Here is a 20,448-nt window from a genome sequence, read left to right as displayed (position 1 = left end):
ACATTTTACACATTTACATAAGGACTTAAGAAGACGCATACTTTACCCTCTGTATATATAATGTACAGTGTCTGAAGAATAAATACAAAATCAAACAATGAAGTTACCCATGTTTTCTCTAGTGAACTATATCATACATAATTGATACATAAATACATATACACACTAAGTGACAAAGGTAAATACGTAAGCTTGCTCGTTTGTGTGTGTCTCTCCTGCCTCTTCACACCCACTTTCTCACTCTATATATGTATCTGTGTGTGAGCATGTGTATGTATATACATGTGTGTGTGTGTGTGTGTGGTGTGTGTGTGTGTGTGTGTGTGTGCATGCGCGTGCATGCACATACAAACACACATATACTTCTACTCCTCTCAAACACATTTATATGCATAGATACATACACACAGAGACACACACACACAGACACATACACACACACATATATGTCTGTGTGAGTGTATATATGAAGCTATATGTAATTAAATTCATGCATGTTTATAAATACCTTCATATATGTGCATATATATATATATGTGTGTGTGTGTGTATTTATATATACACATACAGACACATATGTATATGTATACATACACACACTTATTTAAATATATATATATATATATATATATATATAATATATATATATATAATTATATATATTTATATATATATTTAATGTTGTAAATGATGTCAGCTGTTCTCAAGTAATACAGGAGTCTGTTCAAATTACAGGCCAATTAGATAAACATTAATTTACATGAGAACATGTTAGTTTGACTCAGCTGCAGTTGTATGAAGCACAGAGAATGTTGCTGATGATAACGATGACGGCAATAACAACGAGGAGAACAAAGATGATGTCGAGGATGTAATTAATTTACTGTCTTTGATGTCTAGTTTGTGTTTAACCACAGGTCAATTATGATAGGGTAGACATGTGTTCAAAACATCTAACTGTAATTATCTAATACTTTAAAAAAATTTTTATAGGTATTTAGGACTATATTATCTAATATGTCCATTATTTAGGACTGTATAAATTGACATGTAGGAGATCTGGCTGCTGTTTCTAGCATCTTGAATGACTGGGTTTAATTTTGGTTGGTAGGGATGGTGCTTATCTACATTGTAGTTTGTAATAGTGAGCACTGTACTGTAAACAGTAACCATTTCAAGAAGTGAATCAGCTACTTAGATCAGCCTTTAGTCAGCAGACATATGAACAGAGACCTTCCAGTTATGACCATACCACTTTTTGTCCAGTATAGAAAACTTAGTGATTGATTATATCAGCAATTTAGTCAGCTTTTGGCATATTTTAAATGCCAAAAGGCTAACCCTTTAGCATTCAGATTATTCTGTTAAATATAATGCTTATTTATTCATTGTTTTGAATTAATTATGCATTATCTTGTAGCTTTGAGATTTTGATGAGGTAGCTGTTAGTTTTCAGAATGTCATTGTAGGGTTGGTGTGAGAGGCCAGATCTAACTAGTTTGAGCATAAAACAGGTGGAATAGTTTGGCTGGATATGGTTGGTTTAAATGCTAAACGTGGTTATTTTGTAAGCAATATTAGATTGTTGTAGCTGGAGTTATCTTTTATCTTTTATCTATCTCAGTCATTAGACTGCAGCCATGCGGGGGCACCACCTTGAAGAACTTTTAGTCAAATGAATTGGGCCTGTTACCTTTTTTTTTCCAGTCTGGTACTTATTCTATTAGTCTCTTTTGCCAAACTGCTAAGTTACTGGGATGTAAAGAAATCAACACCAGCTGTCAAGCAGTGGTGGGAGATAAACACTAACACAAAGGCACACACACACACAGACACACACACACACACACACACAGGGCTTCTTTCAGTTTCCATCTATCACATCCACTCATAAGGTTTCGTTTGGCCCAAAGTAATAATAGAAAACACTTGTCCAAGGTGTCATGCAGTGAAACTGAACTTGAAACTATATGGTTGGGAAGAAAGCTTCTTACCACACAGCTATGCCATTAATTCTTTTTAACTTTTGTAAGAAAACTCTATGGGACAAAGAGAATTAACTAAACTAAACAAGATATTCTATAGCCACATCTCTATCTTAAAACCAGTGAGAATCATCTTAGTAAACTGAGTGGCTTCAGAATTCAGAATTACATATTCTACTTCCTTTCTATCTTTTGATTGGTAAGCATCATCAATGAGTAACTGTAAGTTATACCACTGTGTTGGTCTATGAACATTATCAATCCCTTATGGAAGCTATTTTAAATTCCCCTTAGGAACTGCTTTAGAAAGTGTATAGGCACAGATGTGACTGCGTGGTAAGAAGCTTGCTTCCTAACTACATGGTTCTGGGTTCAGTCCCTCACCATGTCATCTTGGGCAAATGTTCTCTACTACAACCTCAGGCTAACCAAAGCCTTGTGAGAGGATTTGGTAGACAAAAACTGAAAGAAGGCGGTGAGCTGGCAGAAACGTTAGCACACCAGGCAAAATGCTTAGTGATATTTCGTCTGTCTTTACGTTCTAAGTTCAAATTCCGCCAAGGTCGACTTTGCCTTTCATCTTTTCGGAGTCAATTAAATAAGTACCAGTTACACACTGGGGTCGATATAATCGTCTTAATCTGTTTGTCTGTCCTTGTTTGTCCCCTCTATGTTTAGCCCCTTGTGGGCAATAAAGAAATAAAAAATAAGAAGCTTGCTTCCTAACTACATGGTTCTGGGTTCAGTCCCTCACCATGTCACCTTGGGCGATTGTCCTGCATCACCGCTTGACAACCAATGTTGGTGTGTTTATGTTCCCATAACTTTGCAGGTTGGCAAAAAAGACCGATTGAATGATAAGTACCAGGTTTAACAAAAAATAAGTAATGGCGTAGACCCATTTGACTAAAAAATTCTTCAAGATGGTGCTCTGGTATGGCTCAAAGTAAAGAATAGAAGATAACAGGCTAACTCCAGTTTAACATACCACAACAAATCTTTATTAAGAAAACAAAGAGAAATCCTTCAAATGTGTCTGCCTTCTTTTCTGTATATTATAACATTGCTATATTGAGCTACATTCATGGAGTATATTATCTTCCATTTCCTTAATGCTGTTTAATCCAAAGATAAGCACTGCCCTTATGGATCACAGCGATCTTTAAAAGAGCTAACTTACTTAAAGGAACTTTTGAATAGGAAATCCAAATGGATAATAACTAAATAATGATAGCTGTGAATCCCAGTGCAAATGTTTCCATTACTACGTACAAACTTGACGTAGCTAAATATTGATTTATCACTATAAAGTGGGTGTAGTGAGCATCCGAAATCTACGTGCTTAGCCGTGTTATATATAAGAATTTAATTGTCTAAATATATCCTATTAGATTATTGTCATTTTATACAATAATTTCTAATAGTAGTTTACAAAGAACAATGTCCTAGAACTTACTGATATGCAAGGATTTAAACAGAATATCTATTAAAATGTTCAAATTCCCAATTTCTTATCCCAGATTTCCTTCATGATCTTCAGGTTCTTGTTTGTGTTCATCTTCACCATTTTCTTTTAATTTTTTTTGTCTTGTTGTTATTGGTTCCATATTTTTTCTTGCTTTATTTTACCTCATCCATATTGTTTATTATATTTTTACTTTTAGTTCCTCCTCCTATACTACTACTACAAGTAATTCCAATTCCCTTTCGATAAATTAGAGTATGAAACAAAAAAAAAACACAGAAAGAAACTGGGTATTTTGCCTTAGAAAACAGCAAAGTATTGCACACCAGTAACAATAGTAACAGAATATAAATCAATAGTTGATTAGACAAAAGTAAAATATCTTATCCTCTCAGCTAGCGTAATACTTTAGCTACTTAATCTCCATTAAGTAAAGAGGAGCATAACATACTGCTTTGAGAAAGGAATAATACATACATACATACATATGTATGTGCATATATATATATATTTAGAGAGAGAGAGAGAGAGAGAGAGAATGTGTGTGTGTGTGTGACAGAGAGAGGGAAAGATAGACAGATGTAAATATAGATAGATTGATAAATACATACATCTCCTTCTCTCTTTCTCTCTCTCTCTCTCTCTCTCTCTCTCTCTATATATATATATATATATATATATATATAATGTATGTTATATATATCTTTTGAAGTGGTCAGGCACCATCTGATCATTTGTATGTGTGTATGTGTATGCAATAATTTAAATTGGCTTTTTGATTTAGAGAACAACTGTAATTGTAGATCTAAGAAAGATTGTTCCTTAGATGTACTGGAATGTAGTCAAATGGCCGTGGGATTGCACCTAGAAAGTTCCCCTCTGAGGTACAAGTCTATGCTAGGTTGTTTGTAGAAGATCAGCAGTCATCCATATATACCAGTCTTCCCTTTCCATGCCACCGATGTTGTCCAAGGATGGACAAAGGCCAATATAGCTTGGCATCATTTCTACAGCTGAGTGAACTAGAGCAATGTGAAATAAAGTATCTTGCTGAAGAACACATCATACAGTCCAGTCCAGGAATTGAACACACAACCTCACAGTTGTGAGCCTGACACTCTAATCACTGAGCCATGTGCCTTCATGAGTGTGCAGATAGAACCAATAATACAACTTGTTTTTACATTAGAGCTACAATTAACTTAGTCAAGGAGAGAATTTCTGTTCATAAGCATTCCTATATTAATGATATATCAAAATGTTTGACACCACTAGCAGAATATATTTCTTCCTTAAATTCCAAGAATGTAAGGTTTCTTATTAACTGGTCTATTATAATTTGAAACGAACCTAATCAAGGCAATAGATGAACCTGCAGAGTATGTCTTCATGAAGCTGTGGAAATTTTATAAGCTAATAGTGAGAATTTATTCAATAAATGCAAAGAATTAATTATTAACTGTAAGCATGAATTAAAATTAGCTTTCCAACATTATCTTAGGGAAATTAGTTAATATTACCTTATTACATAATTATGCATCTTACTCTCTTATTTCTATGTTTTTCCCAGATCTCTCTATGTCTTTTATTTTCATCTCTATGCCTATGAATTACTAACACCTAAAATGAGGTTTATGCTCTACTACATCAATGCCACATCTATTTTACAATCTTAGATTTTGTAAATATCTGCTTCTTTGCATAAAACCTTTAACTATGGCACTTGTTTTTTCATAATGTCTCAAACTAGCACATAAACTTCATATTTCACCAGAGCTATAAACTGATATGACTTTGTCCATTTACAATATCTCAACTAAATGTGCTAATTGTGCTCATCATTCCTTTGTAGTAATGCATTAACTTTGTCTTCACTGTGACTGGTATATCTGGTTTGATATTACTTAAGAGAGCATTTTAGATGTGCTGTTGCCTAGCGTGGCAGAACCATCTAAATAACGGCTCTGTTCAGAAAGATGGAAAAGAAGATATCACTTTGTGAAGAAAGAACACCATGTATTGAACATCTCAGAACCAAGTTGTAGTTTTTATGCCTTTTACTTGAGGTCTCAGATATGTACAAGTAGAATAAGTTATACAAAATATTTGCAAGTGAAGACCATGTTCATCTTCTGTGGAATCCAAGTCATAGTGGCTTAATGTCTACTTGCTGTTGCTTGTCTCATGGTTGTGCATCTCCCCAAGGTGAGATGAAGAGCCGAGGAAGTCATGTCTTGCTTGCTGTGAGCCGCAGTGAAAAAGAGAGAGAGACAAGTCCTAGAATTTCAAAGTTACATGCTACTCCACCTTGAGATGAGCTATTTAGACAGCTACCATCAGGGGAGGTAACTGCACCTACAACATCTCTCAACTATACACTGCCTTTCTTGGACCTTTTCAGGCACTGCTTCAGGAAACTGAAAAACTATATTTGTAGTAATTTACCTTTTCATGTTATGATTTTTCTATCTCTCTATCTTTATTTCAATTTCATTCATTTTATTCATTTACTTTGTTCTTATTTACTTTATTTCATTTATTTCATTCTTATTTTATATTAATATGAGCAAAACGCCCCTCCCCTTGTCCAATGGACGGTGCTGAGTTGTCAAACATTTAAACCAAATTTTCTCAAAACAACTTGTCTGACCATCTCATAGGCCTCCCCTTTGAGAAACACCCATTTAACCTAAATTTGAGACACCAGCAAAAGAAGAAATAAAGATAGACTTTTTTCTATTCCAAAGAAAAACGATTTTATTCACACAAATAGGTAAAAGACTATATACTGCATTTTGTGGCATTATTTCAAGCCAGCTGGCTTTTTTTGTACAAACTGCATGTGCAAACTGCCCTGATACCGTCGATATCCACATATCAAATTTGAATGCAATCGGATGGTGAGCTATTTACACAGCTACTGAGATCCTAGAAGACACACACACAGACAGATAGAAGGGATTTTATATAATAGATATTCAAAGACCAAAGTTCTAGTAAGCAGTAAAGCATACAGGATTCTACTCTCTTCAGGTGAATGACTGAGCTTGATATGTAGGGAAGTATAGACTGGAATTCCATATGGTGTATCCAGAATAAGTTATGGACACACAAGAGGTACAATGGAATCACAGGAAGTTTAATGAAGAAAATAGTACTATATGTGGAAGATGTGCAGGGTCAATAAACACTAAAGCCACAAGGAAAATATATTTTTCTTGAATAATCTGGAGGCTCCCTGGAGGTAGTAGATAGGTTCTGTTACCAAGATGATCTGATTGGCAGTGGAGAAGGATGTTCTGAAAATATACTTGCTAGAGTAAGAATAAAATGGAAGAAGTACTGAGAGCTATTATCTTTGATGGCAACAAAAGTTTCTCTCTCTCCCCAAGAGAAAAGCAGATTGTATAATGCTTATGTATGAACAGCAATGTTACATGGTAGTGAAACATGGGCACTGAGTGCAGGGAACATGTAAAAACTAGAGAGGAATGAGTCTAATATGTTAGTTTGTATGGGCAACCCGTTTTATTGATAACCAATGGAAATCTATGGCCACATATTAGTTGAAGCTGATTTTGTCCTTATTTTATAATCTTTTATCATAATCTTTTTTTTTTTTTTTCTGTTTTAAAAAATTACCTCTGTCAGTTTTCTATCCATAGATTTAATATCAAGGGCAAAATCAAAAGCTTTGAATACAGTGTTATTTGATTGTCAAAGCCAAATTTTTTCCATATTTTAAAGTAATTTCTCATTGTCTATTTTTCTACCTGTTATTTTCATTATACAACACTGTCTATCTGAAGGGCTCACACAAAGTTTCTATCTATTCAGTTTCACTTACAAGGCTTGGCATGGGTCATAGCTATGGTAGTAGAAAGTTTGACTAAACCTAGAACAAGCTGATTATTAAGTGAAGTTCTTAACCACATGATGAGCCTATGCTGGCATAATATCTCAATAAGAAAGGAACCATTGGAAACTAATCAATGACACTCCTTATAAATTCTTTTGATGTTGGCAGATATCTTTGAAAAATCAATCATAAGCAGAATATATGGAAGCATCTTGAATAGACGCCAGTTAAAAGTGGGAGAGGCTTAAAATTTATACCAATCAACTTATATCAATAAAAAAAGGTTGATGATGGATTAAATAAGTAGAATTATATTCTAAGTATTCTTTAAGTAGTGAATTCACGAGCTGGCAAGGGAAATTTGCCAAAAGGCATTTTGCTCTTTTGAGGATAAGATAAAATATTCATGATAGTAATTGAAACTGGGCTATAAGTAATAAGCTATCAATGTAAAATTAGCATGAAAAATCTCAACCATATTTTCAGTTGTGACACACTGATCCTGTGGAACATTTTGTGCTTTTTCAATGTACAGTAGAGGTAATAGATAAGTGAGTAATAAGCCAACATTTCAAGAGAGGAATTGTTACTCTTTTACTTGGATAGGTGCTCCATGTTGGAGCATCGCCTTGAGAGGTTTTAGTTGAAGAAATCGACCTCATGACTACTTTTTTAAAGTCTAGTACTTAAGCTACAAGTCTCTTGCTGAACTGCCAAGTTATGGTAACTTAAACACGCCGACACCAGTTGTCAAGCAGTGATGGTGGGGACAAACAAAGACACACACCCACATAGGTGTATATATGTATATACAATGGGCTTTTTTCAGTTTCTGTCTACAAAATCCACTCACATAGCTTTGGTTGGCTTGAAGCTATATTAGAAGACACTTACCCAAGGTGCCACGCAGTAGGACTGAACCTGAAACCATGTGGTTGGGAGCAAGCTTCTTACCACACAGCCATACCTGTGCCTAAGTTAGTTCATGTTATGTAATTGACACTATGCTGAAGCTTTGGCAGAGCACTGAATGGTATTCCCTGACATACTTGCCAAGCTGCAAATTGTCATAAAAAACCCCCGAAAAACAAAGGGAAGTGCGGATTTTAACCAGGATTTAATCTATTGGAAGTATGCAGCACTAAAATCATATCTTTTCAAATATTATCGTTGAAGATACTTTTCCAAGATTTCTGACAGTAGAAACACATTCCAAATCTGAAACTGCATAATAGAGAAAGAAACCTCTTAACCATACAACTCGACTTGCATCTATGTATGTTTGCATGCATGCATGTATGTGTGTGTGTGTGTGTGTTTGTGTGTGTGTGTTTGTGTGTGTGTGATATAGCTTTAAAGTGCTTTATTTTAACTGATATACATTTGATATTTTTTGTTTGTTTTTAGAGTATGGTTTTGCGATAATTTTCCGTTATCAACTTTTCGACAATTGTAGAGGATAAGTTTCAATGCTAGACAGCATTCTTATTGCTAACCAATTCATTGTAATGTGAGATTCATCTATTTATATATCAATCCAATAAGTAAAACAAAAGTGCTTATTCCTCTTCTTGTTACATATATCAAGTTACAAAATATGGCCTATAGCAAGTTTTGAACTATGGAACATGTCAGCATACAAACACTTTGACTTTATATCCACTGTACTTAAATTACCCAAAGCCAAGCAACATTATCAACTGAAGTGTAATTGTTTAGAAATGAATGAGTTTTACAAGATTATGACTGAGAATAAAGTGATGCATTTTGTCTCTCTATTGTTGGATGTTTTAAGAGAGTATATGAATAGGTTAGTGGCAATTACACAACTTCATATTCCTCATGCATATATATATATATATATATATATATATATATATATATATATATATATATATATATATATATTATATATATATTATATAAAATCCGTTCTGTCTGTCTGTCTGTGTGTCTTCTAGGATCTCGGGCATCCTCCATCTGATTGTGCTCAAATTTGATATGTAGATATCGACAGTATCAGGGCATGTATAAGTCATGGAAAAAAAATTACAAAAATCGATTCCAGGTGAGAATGCGATCGATAAAGTTGTAGGAACGTGCATTTGTAAAATCGTTTTTCTTGGAATAGAAAAAAAGTTTATCTTTATTTCTTCTTTTGCTGGTGTCTCAAATTTAGGTTAAATCAGTGTTTCTCAAAGGGGAGACATATGGGATGGTCAGACAAGTTGTTTTGAGAAAATTTGGTTTAAATGTTTGACAACTCAGCACTGTCCATTGGACAGGGGGCGTTTTGCTCTTATATATATATCTTCCATGCTGGTGGCACATAAAAAGCACCAACCAATCATAGCCATTGCCAGCCTCCCCTGGCACCTGTGCCGGTGGCATGTAAAAAGCACCCACTACACTCACGGAGTGGTTGGCGTTAGGAAGGGCGTCCAGCTGTAAAATCACTGTCAGATCAGACTGGAGGTTGGTGCAGCCTCCTGGCTTCCCAGACCCGGTCAAATGGTCCAACCCATGCTAGCATGGAAAACGGACGTTAAACAATGATGATGATGATATATATATATATGTGTGCTTGCACTGTGATGGTTTTGTTAAGCAGCATCAATTTTTACAATTCTGTAAATAAAAATAATAGTATTTTATAAGCTTAAAGCTTATGAGCAATCACTGTGCAAGGACAAAAGAAAATAGTCCAAGAAGGGGGCATGTAAGCCTTTGACAGAAAATGTAAGTTTTGCCACATGCATGGGACTCAAACCCACACCTCTTTGTTTACGCGACCATGTGTGTTACCATTGCACCAACACACCAACCTATTTCTGTCAGATTTAAGGACTATAATTAGTTTGTAGTTGCTTTTGTAAGCAAACTTTCATGAGCCTTCACTGCAATAGTTTTGTTAAACAGTGTCGATTTTTACAATTCTATAAATAATAATAATATTACTTAATAAACTTAAAGCTGAAAAGTTATCACCGTGTAATGACTAAAGAAAATAGTCTAATAATGGGGGTTTTCTCATATGCGTGGGACTCAAACCCACACCTCTTCGTTTATGCAACCAAGTGTGCTACCGTTACACCAACACACCAACCTGTTTTTTTCTTTCATATTTTTTTTACTGCCCACAGAGGGGACAAACAAGGATGGACAAATGGATTAAGTCGATTATATCAACCCCAGTGCATAAGTGGTACTTATTTAATCAAGCCCGAAAGGATGAAAGGCAAAGTCGACTTCGGTAGAATCTGAACTCAGAATGTAGCAGCAGATGAAATACCGCTAAGCGTGTTGCCCGGTGTGCTAACGTTTCTGCCAGCTCACCGCCTTTCTGCCAGCTCACCAACATCTTTCTGTCAGATTTAAGAACTATAATTAGTTCGTAGTTGTTTTTGTAAGCAAACTTTCATGTGCTTTTGTTGTGATGATGTCGTTAAGCATCATCGATTTTTAAAATTCTGTAAATAATAATTATAGTATTTTATAAGCTTATATATATATATATTTATTTATTGGCAGTATGCCATGCCTGAGAAGAAGACCCATCAAGCTAAATGAAATCATAGTCATGGCGGATAATGATGTCATGCAAATGGCACCCATGCAAATGGCACCCATGCCAATGGCACGTAAAAACACCCATTTCACTCTTAGAGTGGTTAGCATTAGGAAGGACATCCAGCCATAGAAACCATGCCAAATCAGACTGGAGTCTGATGCAGCCCCGCTTACCAGCCCTGATCAAACTGTCCAACCCATGCCAGTATGGACAATGGATGTTAAAAGATGATGATGGTGATGATAATATATTACAAAGCAGGAATGTGGAAATTTTTGGTATTATTTATTTACCATTACACATGTTTTATTCGCTAATAGGTATTACAAACTTTTACAAGTTAGATGTGTAAGGAATTTTCTATTAGAAATTATTTGGACTATATACAAGGGTGTGCTGAAAGTTCCTGGTTTTGGGTAAAGGAAAATACAGAAAGATCAGTTAATTATGATTTCAATCAATATATTACCCTCTCAGATTCATAAACTTGTTGCAGTGGTCCTTCAGTTTTTGTAAGCCATGTAAAAGAACTAAGAAGTTTGAACCTCCAACCAGGCCTTTTGCAATAACCTTAAAATCAGTAACTTTTCAGGACTCCTTATAAAGAAAGATTTTCTCAAAAATTGTTGACTTTTTAAAAATGCTTTTGACAAACAGTGTAACAAAAACTTTTTGGAAAGAAGTTTAAGTATTATATGTAAACACTTTTGTTCTTCAGCATTTGAAACACAGAGTGTGTGAGTGTGAGATGGAAAATTGATCAAGTTGTTGAAATATAGGATAAATTGCCTTGTGGCAATTGTTCTAGTTCTCTGTACTCTAAGTTCAAATATTGCTGAGATCAAATTTGCTTTCCAGTTTCTTGGGGGTTGATAAATGGAGTACAAATCCTGTACTGAGATTGTTTCTTCTCTTTGTCTCTCCATTTCTAAATGCTAACTGTTGCTTTTGATAAGTCTCTCAAAATACAGAAAACTGCAGTGATATTTTAGAATGTATGTATGTATGTATGTGTGTGTGTGTGTATATGTATGTATGTATGTATGTATGTATGTGTGTGTGTGTATGTATGTATGTGTGTTTGTATGTATGTGTGTATGTATGTGTGTACATGTGTGTGTATGTATGTATGTCATTATTCAGTTTATTTCAAGATTTCTTGCTAATAGGGAAAGAACCGGTTTCTAACCTAGATCCAAGGTTCCTTCATTGGAATTTCAACATCAACAACAGGGTATTTTTGTTTGTACGTATGTATGTACGTACAAATTTGTATGTTTTATGCATGTATTTTCAGGCATATAGTTGCATATCTATACATGTTCATATATATTTAAATGATAAACTTCTGGAAAGTTTTACAGACTTTTACAGTTCCAGTGATGGACTGGATCTGTAGTCTTCGAGTTAGTTTTCTATTTTTTTGGTTTTGAGAAGCCTAATTTCCCAAGATTGGTATTTAGGCAGTGTGTTACATATCTCAGGGCACCAATAATTACAGGTGTAAACCTGAACTTGTAATCTGGATAGTGTAACTGCAGATTTCTCAATAGTTCAGCATAGGTGTTCTCTTTTTCACTGATCTTCAGCTTTAACTGTGCATAGTTTCTCTTCTCTATGCCAAATCATTATATCAGGTCTGTTTTGCTTATATTTATTGAGGTCTTTGCCGGTACATTCCACCAGTATTCCTTTTTATTATGGGTGGCTATGACTTCTACCATATTATTTCTTTGTCATCGGGATCATCCTTCCGATGGACTTCATTATAGAGTGTCCCAGCTACAATGTCATGTCTCATTGGTAGATAATACCGTGATGACATTTTTGGACAACTGCTTATGATGTGGGTGATATCTTCAGTGTGAACTCCTCAAAGTCTGCATTGGTTGTCACACTTTACAGCTTTACCCGCATCTCTATCCCTTTTGAGCATTAGGTACTTGGTTGATATTTCTTGTTACTGGATTGCAAATACATACCCTTCAAAGTGGGAGGTAGTAATCTGGCATATGATTGTATGTATGTATGTACACACGCATGCACGCATGCATGCATGCATGTATAAGAAGCATTCCAGAAATTTTGAGATCTTTTCAGGAGAGACATCCATTTAAAAAGTACAAAACTCTAATTTCCTTCAAAGTAGAATCCTCTAACTTCAATGCATTTGTTGTAGTGCTCTAGCCTTTTGCAACAAAAACTCTTCTTGAACTCCCTCAAAACCCTCAGAAAGTAGCCCAGTGGATACTGATGATGACCTTACTATCAAAAAAAGGAATCATCATGAGCTTCCTGGTAATCTTGCTTTTCTTGGCCTCTTGAGCCAACAAAACACATGTTTCACTCATACAAGATAATCCATAAGCAGTGTGGAACATCTCACAAGTTTCTGTAGTGTTTTTGTCCAGTTTAACACAAAACTTTATTGCATAAAAAGCTTCCAAATTGTCTTTATGTCCCAACTACATACTGCAAGTTAGTCAGTTGTGAGAAGTAGTGCTTAGTGAGGTGTGTTCAAAGTACTGTTACAGTTGTCTCCTTCAAAATGGGATGAAAAGTTGGCAGATTAGCTTATTATAAATATGGTAATGATATACACAAATTACAATAACTGCTTCTCCTAAAAAAGTTTCAAAACTTCTAGAATGCATCACATATACATGCACACAGACACAGACACACACAGACACACACAGACGCACACACACACTCACACATGCACATGCATATGTTCACACAGAAGGCTAGCAATATCACTAGTAGTCACTATCAAATGAAAACTTGAAATGCAGTAAACATCAAGAATTAATACTTATTTATCAATTAAAGATATATGAACTGCAGAATGTTTCAGGCTAATTATCTTATCAAATGAATGTAAAATAGATAATAAGGTGATATTTTTTTTTAACCATCTTCCTCACCCACTTCTTGTGGAGGTAAAATTCTCAGGTAAGCTTTCCAGAAAGTCTTATCAAAAGCAATTGTTACCAAATGATCTAGCTAGATACCAAATTTGACCAACAAAGGTTATGGCTGTTATTTCTCTCAGAGTCATTGCATCTTTAAATGTAGATGAGACACTAATTTATCCTGAATGAATATTTCAATAGATACACATGGTACAGATCATCTGACATAGAAAGATATGATTGGGAATTATGGCATCCAGAGTTTTCTATTATGAATATCTTCTTTCAGTGTGGAGTTATCCATGAAGTATTAATATATTAATATGGTTATATGAAAGAATATGTGGTTATGAAGATATAAACTATTCATAAATTTTTGGATAATACTGAAAACAGAAAGGTGAGAATGTATCAGAAGCAATGGAGAGTTATAGAGTGAAAGAAAGTGTGACAAAAGTTTTTAAACTTAAAATTTTCTGTCTGTAAATTTCCAACAGATTTTATTTTGAAAGAGAAAGAGAGATAGATAGATAGATAGATAGATAGATAGAGAGAGAGAGAGAGAGAGAGAGAGAGAGAGAGAAGGAGAGTGTGTGTGTGTGTGTGTGTGTGTTTGTGTTCGTGTGCATACATGTATAAAGTTGAAGTTTGTGTATTTCAGCACAAACAAAAAACTAAAGCAAGCTGTTTCTTTTTTACTTTTTTTTTTAAATTTCAGATTGTGCAGTAAATAATAAAATACGACAACAGAGACAAAACCATCTTTGTATTTTATGTCCATATAGCACCTCACTAACTGTAAAGGTGACTAGATTTCTATTCTCCATCTTGTCTGTGCTCACAGCAACCTTCTATATAATTTATGTTTCAATTTAACCCTTTAACATTTAAATTGGCCATATCTGGCCCAATTGTTCTATCTGCTTTATGTTAAAATTGGCCAGATCCAGCTTCTAACACCTATCCTATAATCATAAATCTGATATGGCGTTAGGAAGGGCATCCAGCTGTAGAAACACTGCCAAATAAAACTAAACAATCACATCATTGAAATCATAAAAATCTGGCATTCTGTTGGTTATGATAATGAGGATTTCAGTTGATCCAACCAGCGAAACAGCCTGCTCATGAACTTAAGGTGCAAGTGGTTGAGCACTCCACAGACACGTGTACCCTTAACATAGTTTTCAGGGAGATTCAGTGTGACACAGAACGTAACAATGCTGGCTCTTTGAAATACAGTTACTATTCATTTTTGGCAGCTGAATGAACTGGAGCAGAGTGGAGTAAAGTGTCTTGCTCAAGGATACTATGTGCTTTTGGGAATTGAACTCACAACCTTGCTGTCATGGACCAAATGCCTTCACTACTAAGCCACATGCCATCTATTGAAATCTTGAAGTTATGGGATAACACATGGTTAATTCAAAACAATGTGAATTAGGCGTAGTAGTGGCTGTGTGGTAAGTAGCTTGCTTACCAGCCACATGGTTCTGGGTTCAGTTCCACTATGTGGCACCTTGGGCAAGTGTCTTCTACTATAGCCTTGGGCAGACCAAAGCCTTGTGAGTGGATATGGTAGACGGAAACTGAAAGAAGCCTGTTGTATATATATATATATATATATATACATATATATGTATGTGTGTGTGTATATGTTTGTGTGTTTGTGATTGTCCCCTCAACATCGCTTGACAACTGATGCTGGTGTGTTTATGTCCCCATAACTTAGCAGTTCGGCAAAAGAGACCGATAGAATAAGTACTAGGCTTGCAAAGAATAAGTCCTGGGGTCGATTTGCTCGACTAAAGGCGGTGCTCCAGCATGGCCACAGTCAAATGACTGAAACAAGTAAAAGAGTAAAAGAGAATCCTTCATGGGCTGGCATGGTCCCTTGGGACCCCAGCAAATTTTAAAAGTAATGCAACTTCTACATTTTATATTTAAATGATTTTATATCTCATGACTTTTATTGTCAATAGTTTATGTATGCACATGGAAAATTTCCAGTCATAGCATAAAAATGGTCATTGGGGTCCAACTGGATCCCATTGGCTTTCTGTGAAATTATTTTTTTCTGTTCTTTTTTCAGATATTCTGATGAACTACAAGTTAAGTTTTCTTTGTATATGTACTGGTATGAATCGAAATACTAAATAATTTTGTTTTATTTTATATTTAGAGCTATATGTGTAGTTTATAAAACTATAAAAAAATGTTGATTTCTTTCAATAAAGGTATTTTACAGTCAATAAATTATATTTTAATTCCCCTCCATTAAACACTAATAATTTCAAATATATACCTATAAAGTGCTAAATTTCTTGTTCTGTATCATGCACTCACACATATATACAAGATTAACGAAATATTACTTTATGGCTAGTGTGGAAATGTGCAAAAATAAAAGGGTGTCCCTTGGGACCCCAATGGCTTTTTGTGTAATTCAAACCCCGCCAGCCAATGAAGGGTTAACAATAGTAATCTGAATGCTAAAGAGTTGAAGGATTGCTTCCTCATAAAATATTTTTGAGTACTTTTCTTTCATTTTAGTTAACCTTTTAACATATTAACCCGTATATTTTCATTCAGAGATGTCTAGTAAATATATATTTGAATGAAAATATACATTCACTGTACTCTGAGATATCTGTCACTTATTTCTAACCCAAAATACTTTGTTCATGATGTTATTCCTGTTTTCTATCATTAACTATTGCAGAAGCAGCAAAAGCCTTCAGACTGACCATTAGCCTGTGAAAAACTGAAGTGATGCTTCAGCCTGCACCTGGCTTGACACCTCCTGGGCCTCAAATTGAGATTGAGGGCACAACTCTGAACAACGTGGGGAGCTTTACATACATGGGAAGTTGCCTGTCCTCAAACTGCAGCATGGACAAAGTTGTCTCCATGAGGCTTGCAAAAGCAGGAGCTTTGTTTGGCAGACTTTGGACATGTGTATGGGCCAAATGAGGCATCAGACTTTCCACCAAGCTAGCGGTCTATAGGACAGTCGTCATCACCTCTCTGTTCTACGGCTGTGGGACGTGAATGCTGTATAGGAGGCAAATGTGAGTACTTGACCAGTTCCACCTTTACTGCTTGCGATGAATCATGGGAATTTCCTGGGAGGACAGAGTCTCCAGCCCTGAGGTGCTTCACAGAGCCAAAATGCCCAGATCGAAGCCCTCATCATGAGGGCCCAGCTCCGGTGGGTCGGACATGTTGTCCAAATGGATGATAAGCAACTACCAAAGACGATCTCCTTCTCTGAGCTGGCTTCTGGAGCAAGAAACCCTGGAAGGCTACTGAGTTGATACAAGGACAGCCTTAAAACTCCCCTTGAAGCTTGTGGCATTTCAGCCCATGACTAGGAATAGCTTGCCTCTGACCGTGGTGCCTGGTGTCTAGCTGTCCAAAAGGGTGTTAGACTGTTCAAGAAAAAGCACCTCAAGAGCCTGGACCAGAAGCAACAAGCCCGAAAAGAGAGGATCCCCAACTCTACTTCCGCTGTTACATGCCCAACATGTGGCCGCATCTGTGCGTCCACCATTGGGTTCTGCTCCCACCTCCAGCATCACTGACATCATTATCGAATTCTTTGACTTCCATTATTATCATAAACTATCAATAACTAGAATTTCTATCAGTAACTTCATAATAAATCATAAACGATCCAAAACGATTTGTGTACTTATTCTTCCTTATATACAGATTCAAAACAGATAATAAAAAAAAATTTTTGCATGGAAACTGAAAAAAAAATGTGTATGTTAAGAGGTTAAAAAATTTGGCTGTTAAAGACTTACTTTTGTTTCTTTGTACTGAAATATTAAATAATTTCATTATCATGTGATTCTTTAACATTGGTTCAGTAGAATTGTGATTGGGATTAAAAAAAAAATTTGTTAGCCTTCATTGAACAGTCTAACAGACACTAGCATTCTGAAATTTTGAAATCACTGTCACTCCTGTTTCTGGAACATAAAAAGCACCATCTGAATGTGTTCGTTGCTAGGCCCGCCTTACTACCTCTGGTGCCAGTGGCATGTAAAAAGTGCAAACCCATTGTGACCGATGCTGGTGGCACATAAAAAGCACCATCTGAACATGATCGTTGCCAGCCCGCCTTAATAGCCCCTGTGCCAGTAGCATGTAAAAAGCACACATTGCACTCTCAGAGTGGTTGGCATTAAGAAGGGCATCCAGTTGTAGAAACTCTGCCAGATCAGACTGGAGTCTGGTGCAGCCGTTGGCTCTCTTGACCTCAGTCAAACCGTCCAACCCATGCCAGCATGGAAAACGGATGTTAATCAACGATGATGCTGATGATGATATATATGTGTGTATATTTATTTATCCATCTATTTATCTGTCTGTCTGTCATTTTGTCTAAATAAATAAATAAATATTCATATTTACATATACACATAAGTGTGGCTGTGTGGTAAGAAGCTTGCTTCTGAGCCACATGGTTTCACTGCATAGCACCTTGGGTAAGTGTCTTCTACTAAAGCCACAGGTGGATCAAAGCCTTGTGAGTGGATTTGGTAGATGGAAACTGAAAGAAGCCTGTCATATATATATATATATATATATATAATACATACATGTGTATGTATGTGTCTTCATGTCTGTGTTTGTCCCCCACCACCACTTGACAACTGGTGTTGGTTTGTTTATGTCCCTATAGCTTAATGGTTCAGCAGAAAGATACCAATAGGATAAGTACCAGGCTAAAAAAAAAACAAACAAAAATATGTACTGGTAGGGGTGATTCATTCAACTAAAAGTTCCTAAAGATGGTGCTCCAGCATGGCCACCGTCTAATGACTGAAACAAATAAAAGATATGTATGTATATGTATCCCTCATAGTTCTAATCAAGTTCTGAATGTATAAAATATTTTGTGATTATATGCTTGGAACCTATGTCCATGTCTGCTGCTTCTCATACCAAATATTCAAATTTGGAACAGATGGATCAAAATGAGATTGGACTAATTTGAAGCATGAATTGTAAAGTGGTTTAAATTAATGATTTTTACTGTGTAGCAGCGTAACGGTGAAAATCCTTGTTCACTTTTTGGTTTGGTTCATCTCATCATGTTTATTTATATAGTTGTAGCTATGATTTTTTTTTTCTTTTTTACTCCTTGATTATTAAAAATATGTTTTTGTTTTTACGCTTTTCTACCTTTGAAACAGCAATTTGTATTATCCTGGTTGTATTTATGCTTCAATAGCATCCATTTTAACATTATTATTTTATCTTCTAAATCTTAATAATTCTGGTCCTATTGTGCTTCCAAGCATAAATAGCAGTGATCTTTCAGCTGAAGCTTGAGGAGTAAAAATATTCCTGAAGTTAGTCATAAAAGAAATAAAAGGTGAGAAAGGAAGAGGCTGGAACGAAAATTTTATTTTTCTAATAAAGTTATGGTTTTTAACCAATATCCAGCAAGAACAAAATCAAAACCAAATATCAGGAGAGGTGGATCCACTTCTGTATATAATTATAATGCTATGCTATGGCTGTGTGGTTAAGAAGCTCACTTTGCAATTATTTGGTGTTGGCTTCAACTCCACTGTGCAGCACCTTCGACAAGTATCTTCTACTAAAACCCAGGCCAACCAATATCTTGTGAGTGAATTTGGTAGAACAGCAACTGTATGAAAGTGCCTTGTGTGTGTGTGTATGTGTGTGTGTATTACATATATATAGATATATATAATATATACATAATAATAATAAATAATATGTATATATGAATATAATAATAATAATAGTAATGATAATAATAATAATAATAGACAACAAAAGAATGAGACCTTGATATTAGGTAAATAGAGGATTATTCATATATTTATAATTTAGGATAAAGAATAAGTTGTCATTATAGTACTTGGACTTTTGAATGTAGGAGTGAAGAGCTATGATGCATTTTCATTGGCTGTTAATGGCAATAGACGCTATGAAATTATTGTTGTTATTATTATTATTCATATTATTATTATTTAAAACAGTTTGATTCCACCTCATCAGCTCATCTATCTAGGTATCTATCAATCTGTCTGTCTGTCCGTCTGTCTGTTTGTCTGTCTGTCCGTCTGTCCATCTGTCTGTTTGTCTGTCTGTCTATCTATCTATCTATCTGTCTATCTATCTATCTATCTATTTATCTATCTATCTACCTATCTATCTATTTACCTATCTATCTATCTATCTATCTATCTATCTATCTATCTATCTATCTATCTATCTATCTATCTATCTATCTATCTATCTATACATACATACATACATAATGTTAGGATGTATAAGAGGTGAATATAGTTAGATTTCTTTAGTTACACAACTTCTATAGGATCACAACTATTTCACAATGTTCTTCATAGTAAAAATTCCAGTATGAAAGAAATTATGCATCCATACTTGCATTAATATGTGAGCTCAGCATTATACAATACAATCGTATATTCACAAATTTATGCAAATAAAGAAAGCTCGCCTCATCAGATCACCAGGATATCATGGTTACATCAACAGTTGAACTATTCCAAAGCATACATATTAATGCAAACGTATATGCATAATTTCTTGCATACTGAAATTAATAAGGTTGTGAAATGGCCATAATCCTGTGGAAGTCA

The sequence above is a fragment of the Octopus sinensis genome, linkage group LG3 (genome assembly GCF_006345805.1).
Source record: "Octopus sinensis linkage group LG3, ASM634580v1, whole genome shotgun sequence".
NCBI lineage: Eukaryota > Metazoa > Mollusca > Cephalopoda > Octopoda > Octopodidae > Octopus > Octopus sinensis.
The sequence above is the reverse complement of the archived record's forward strand: the minus strand, read 5'-3'. Positions refer to the sequence as shown.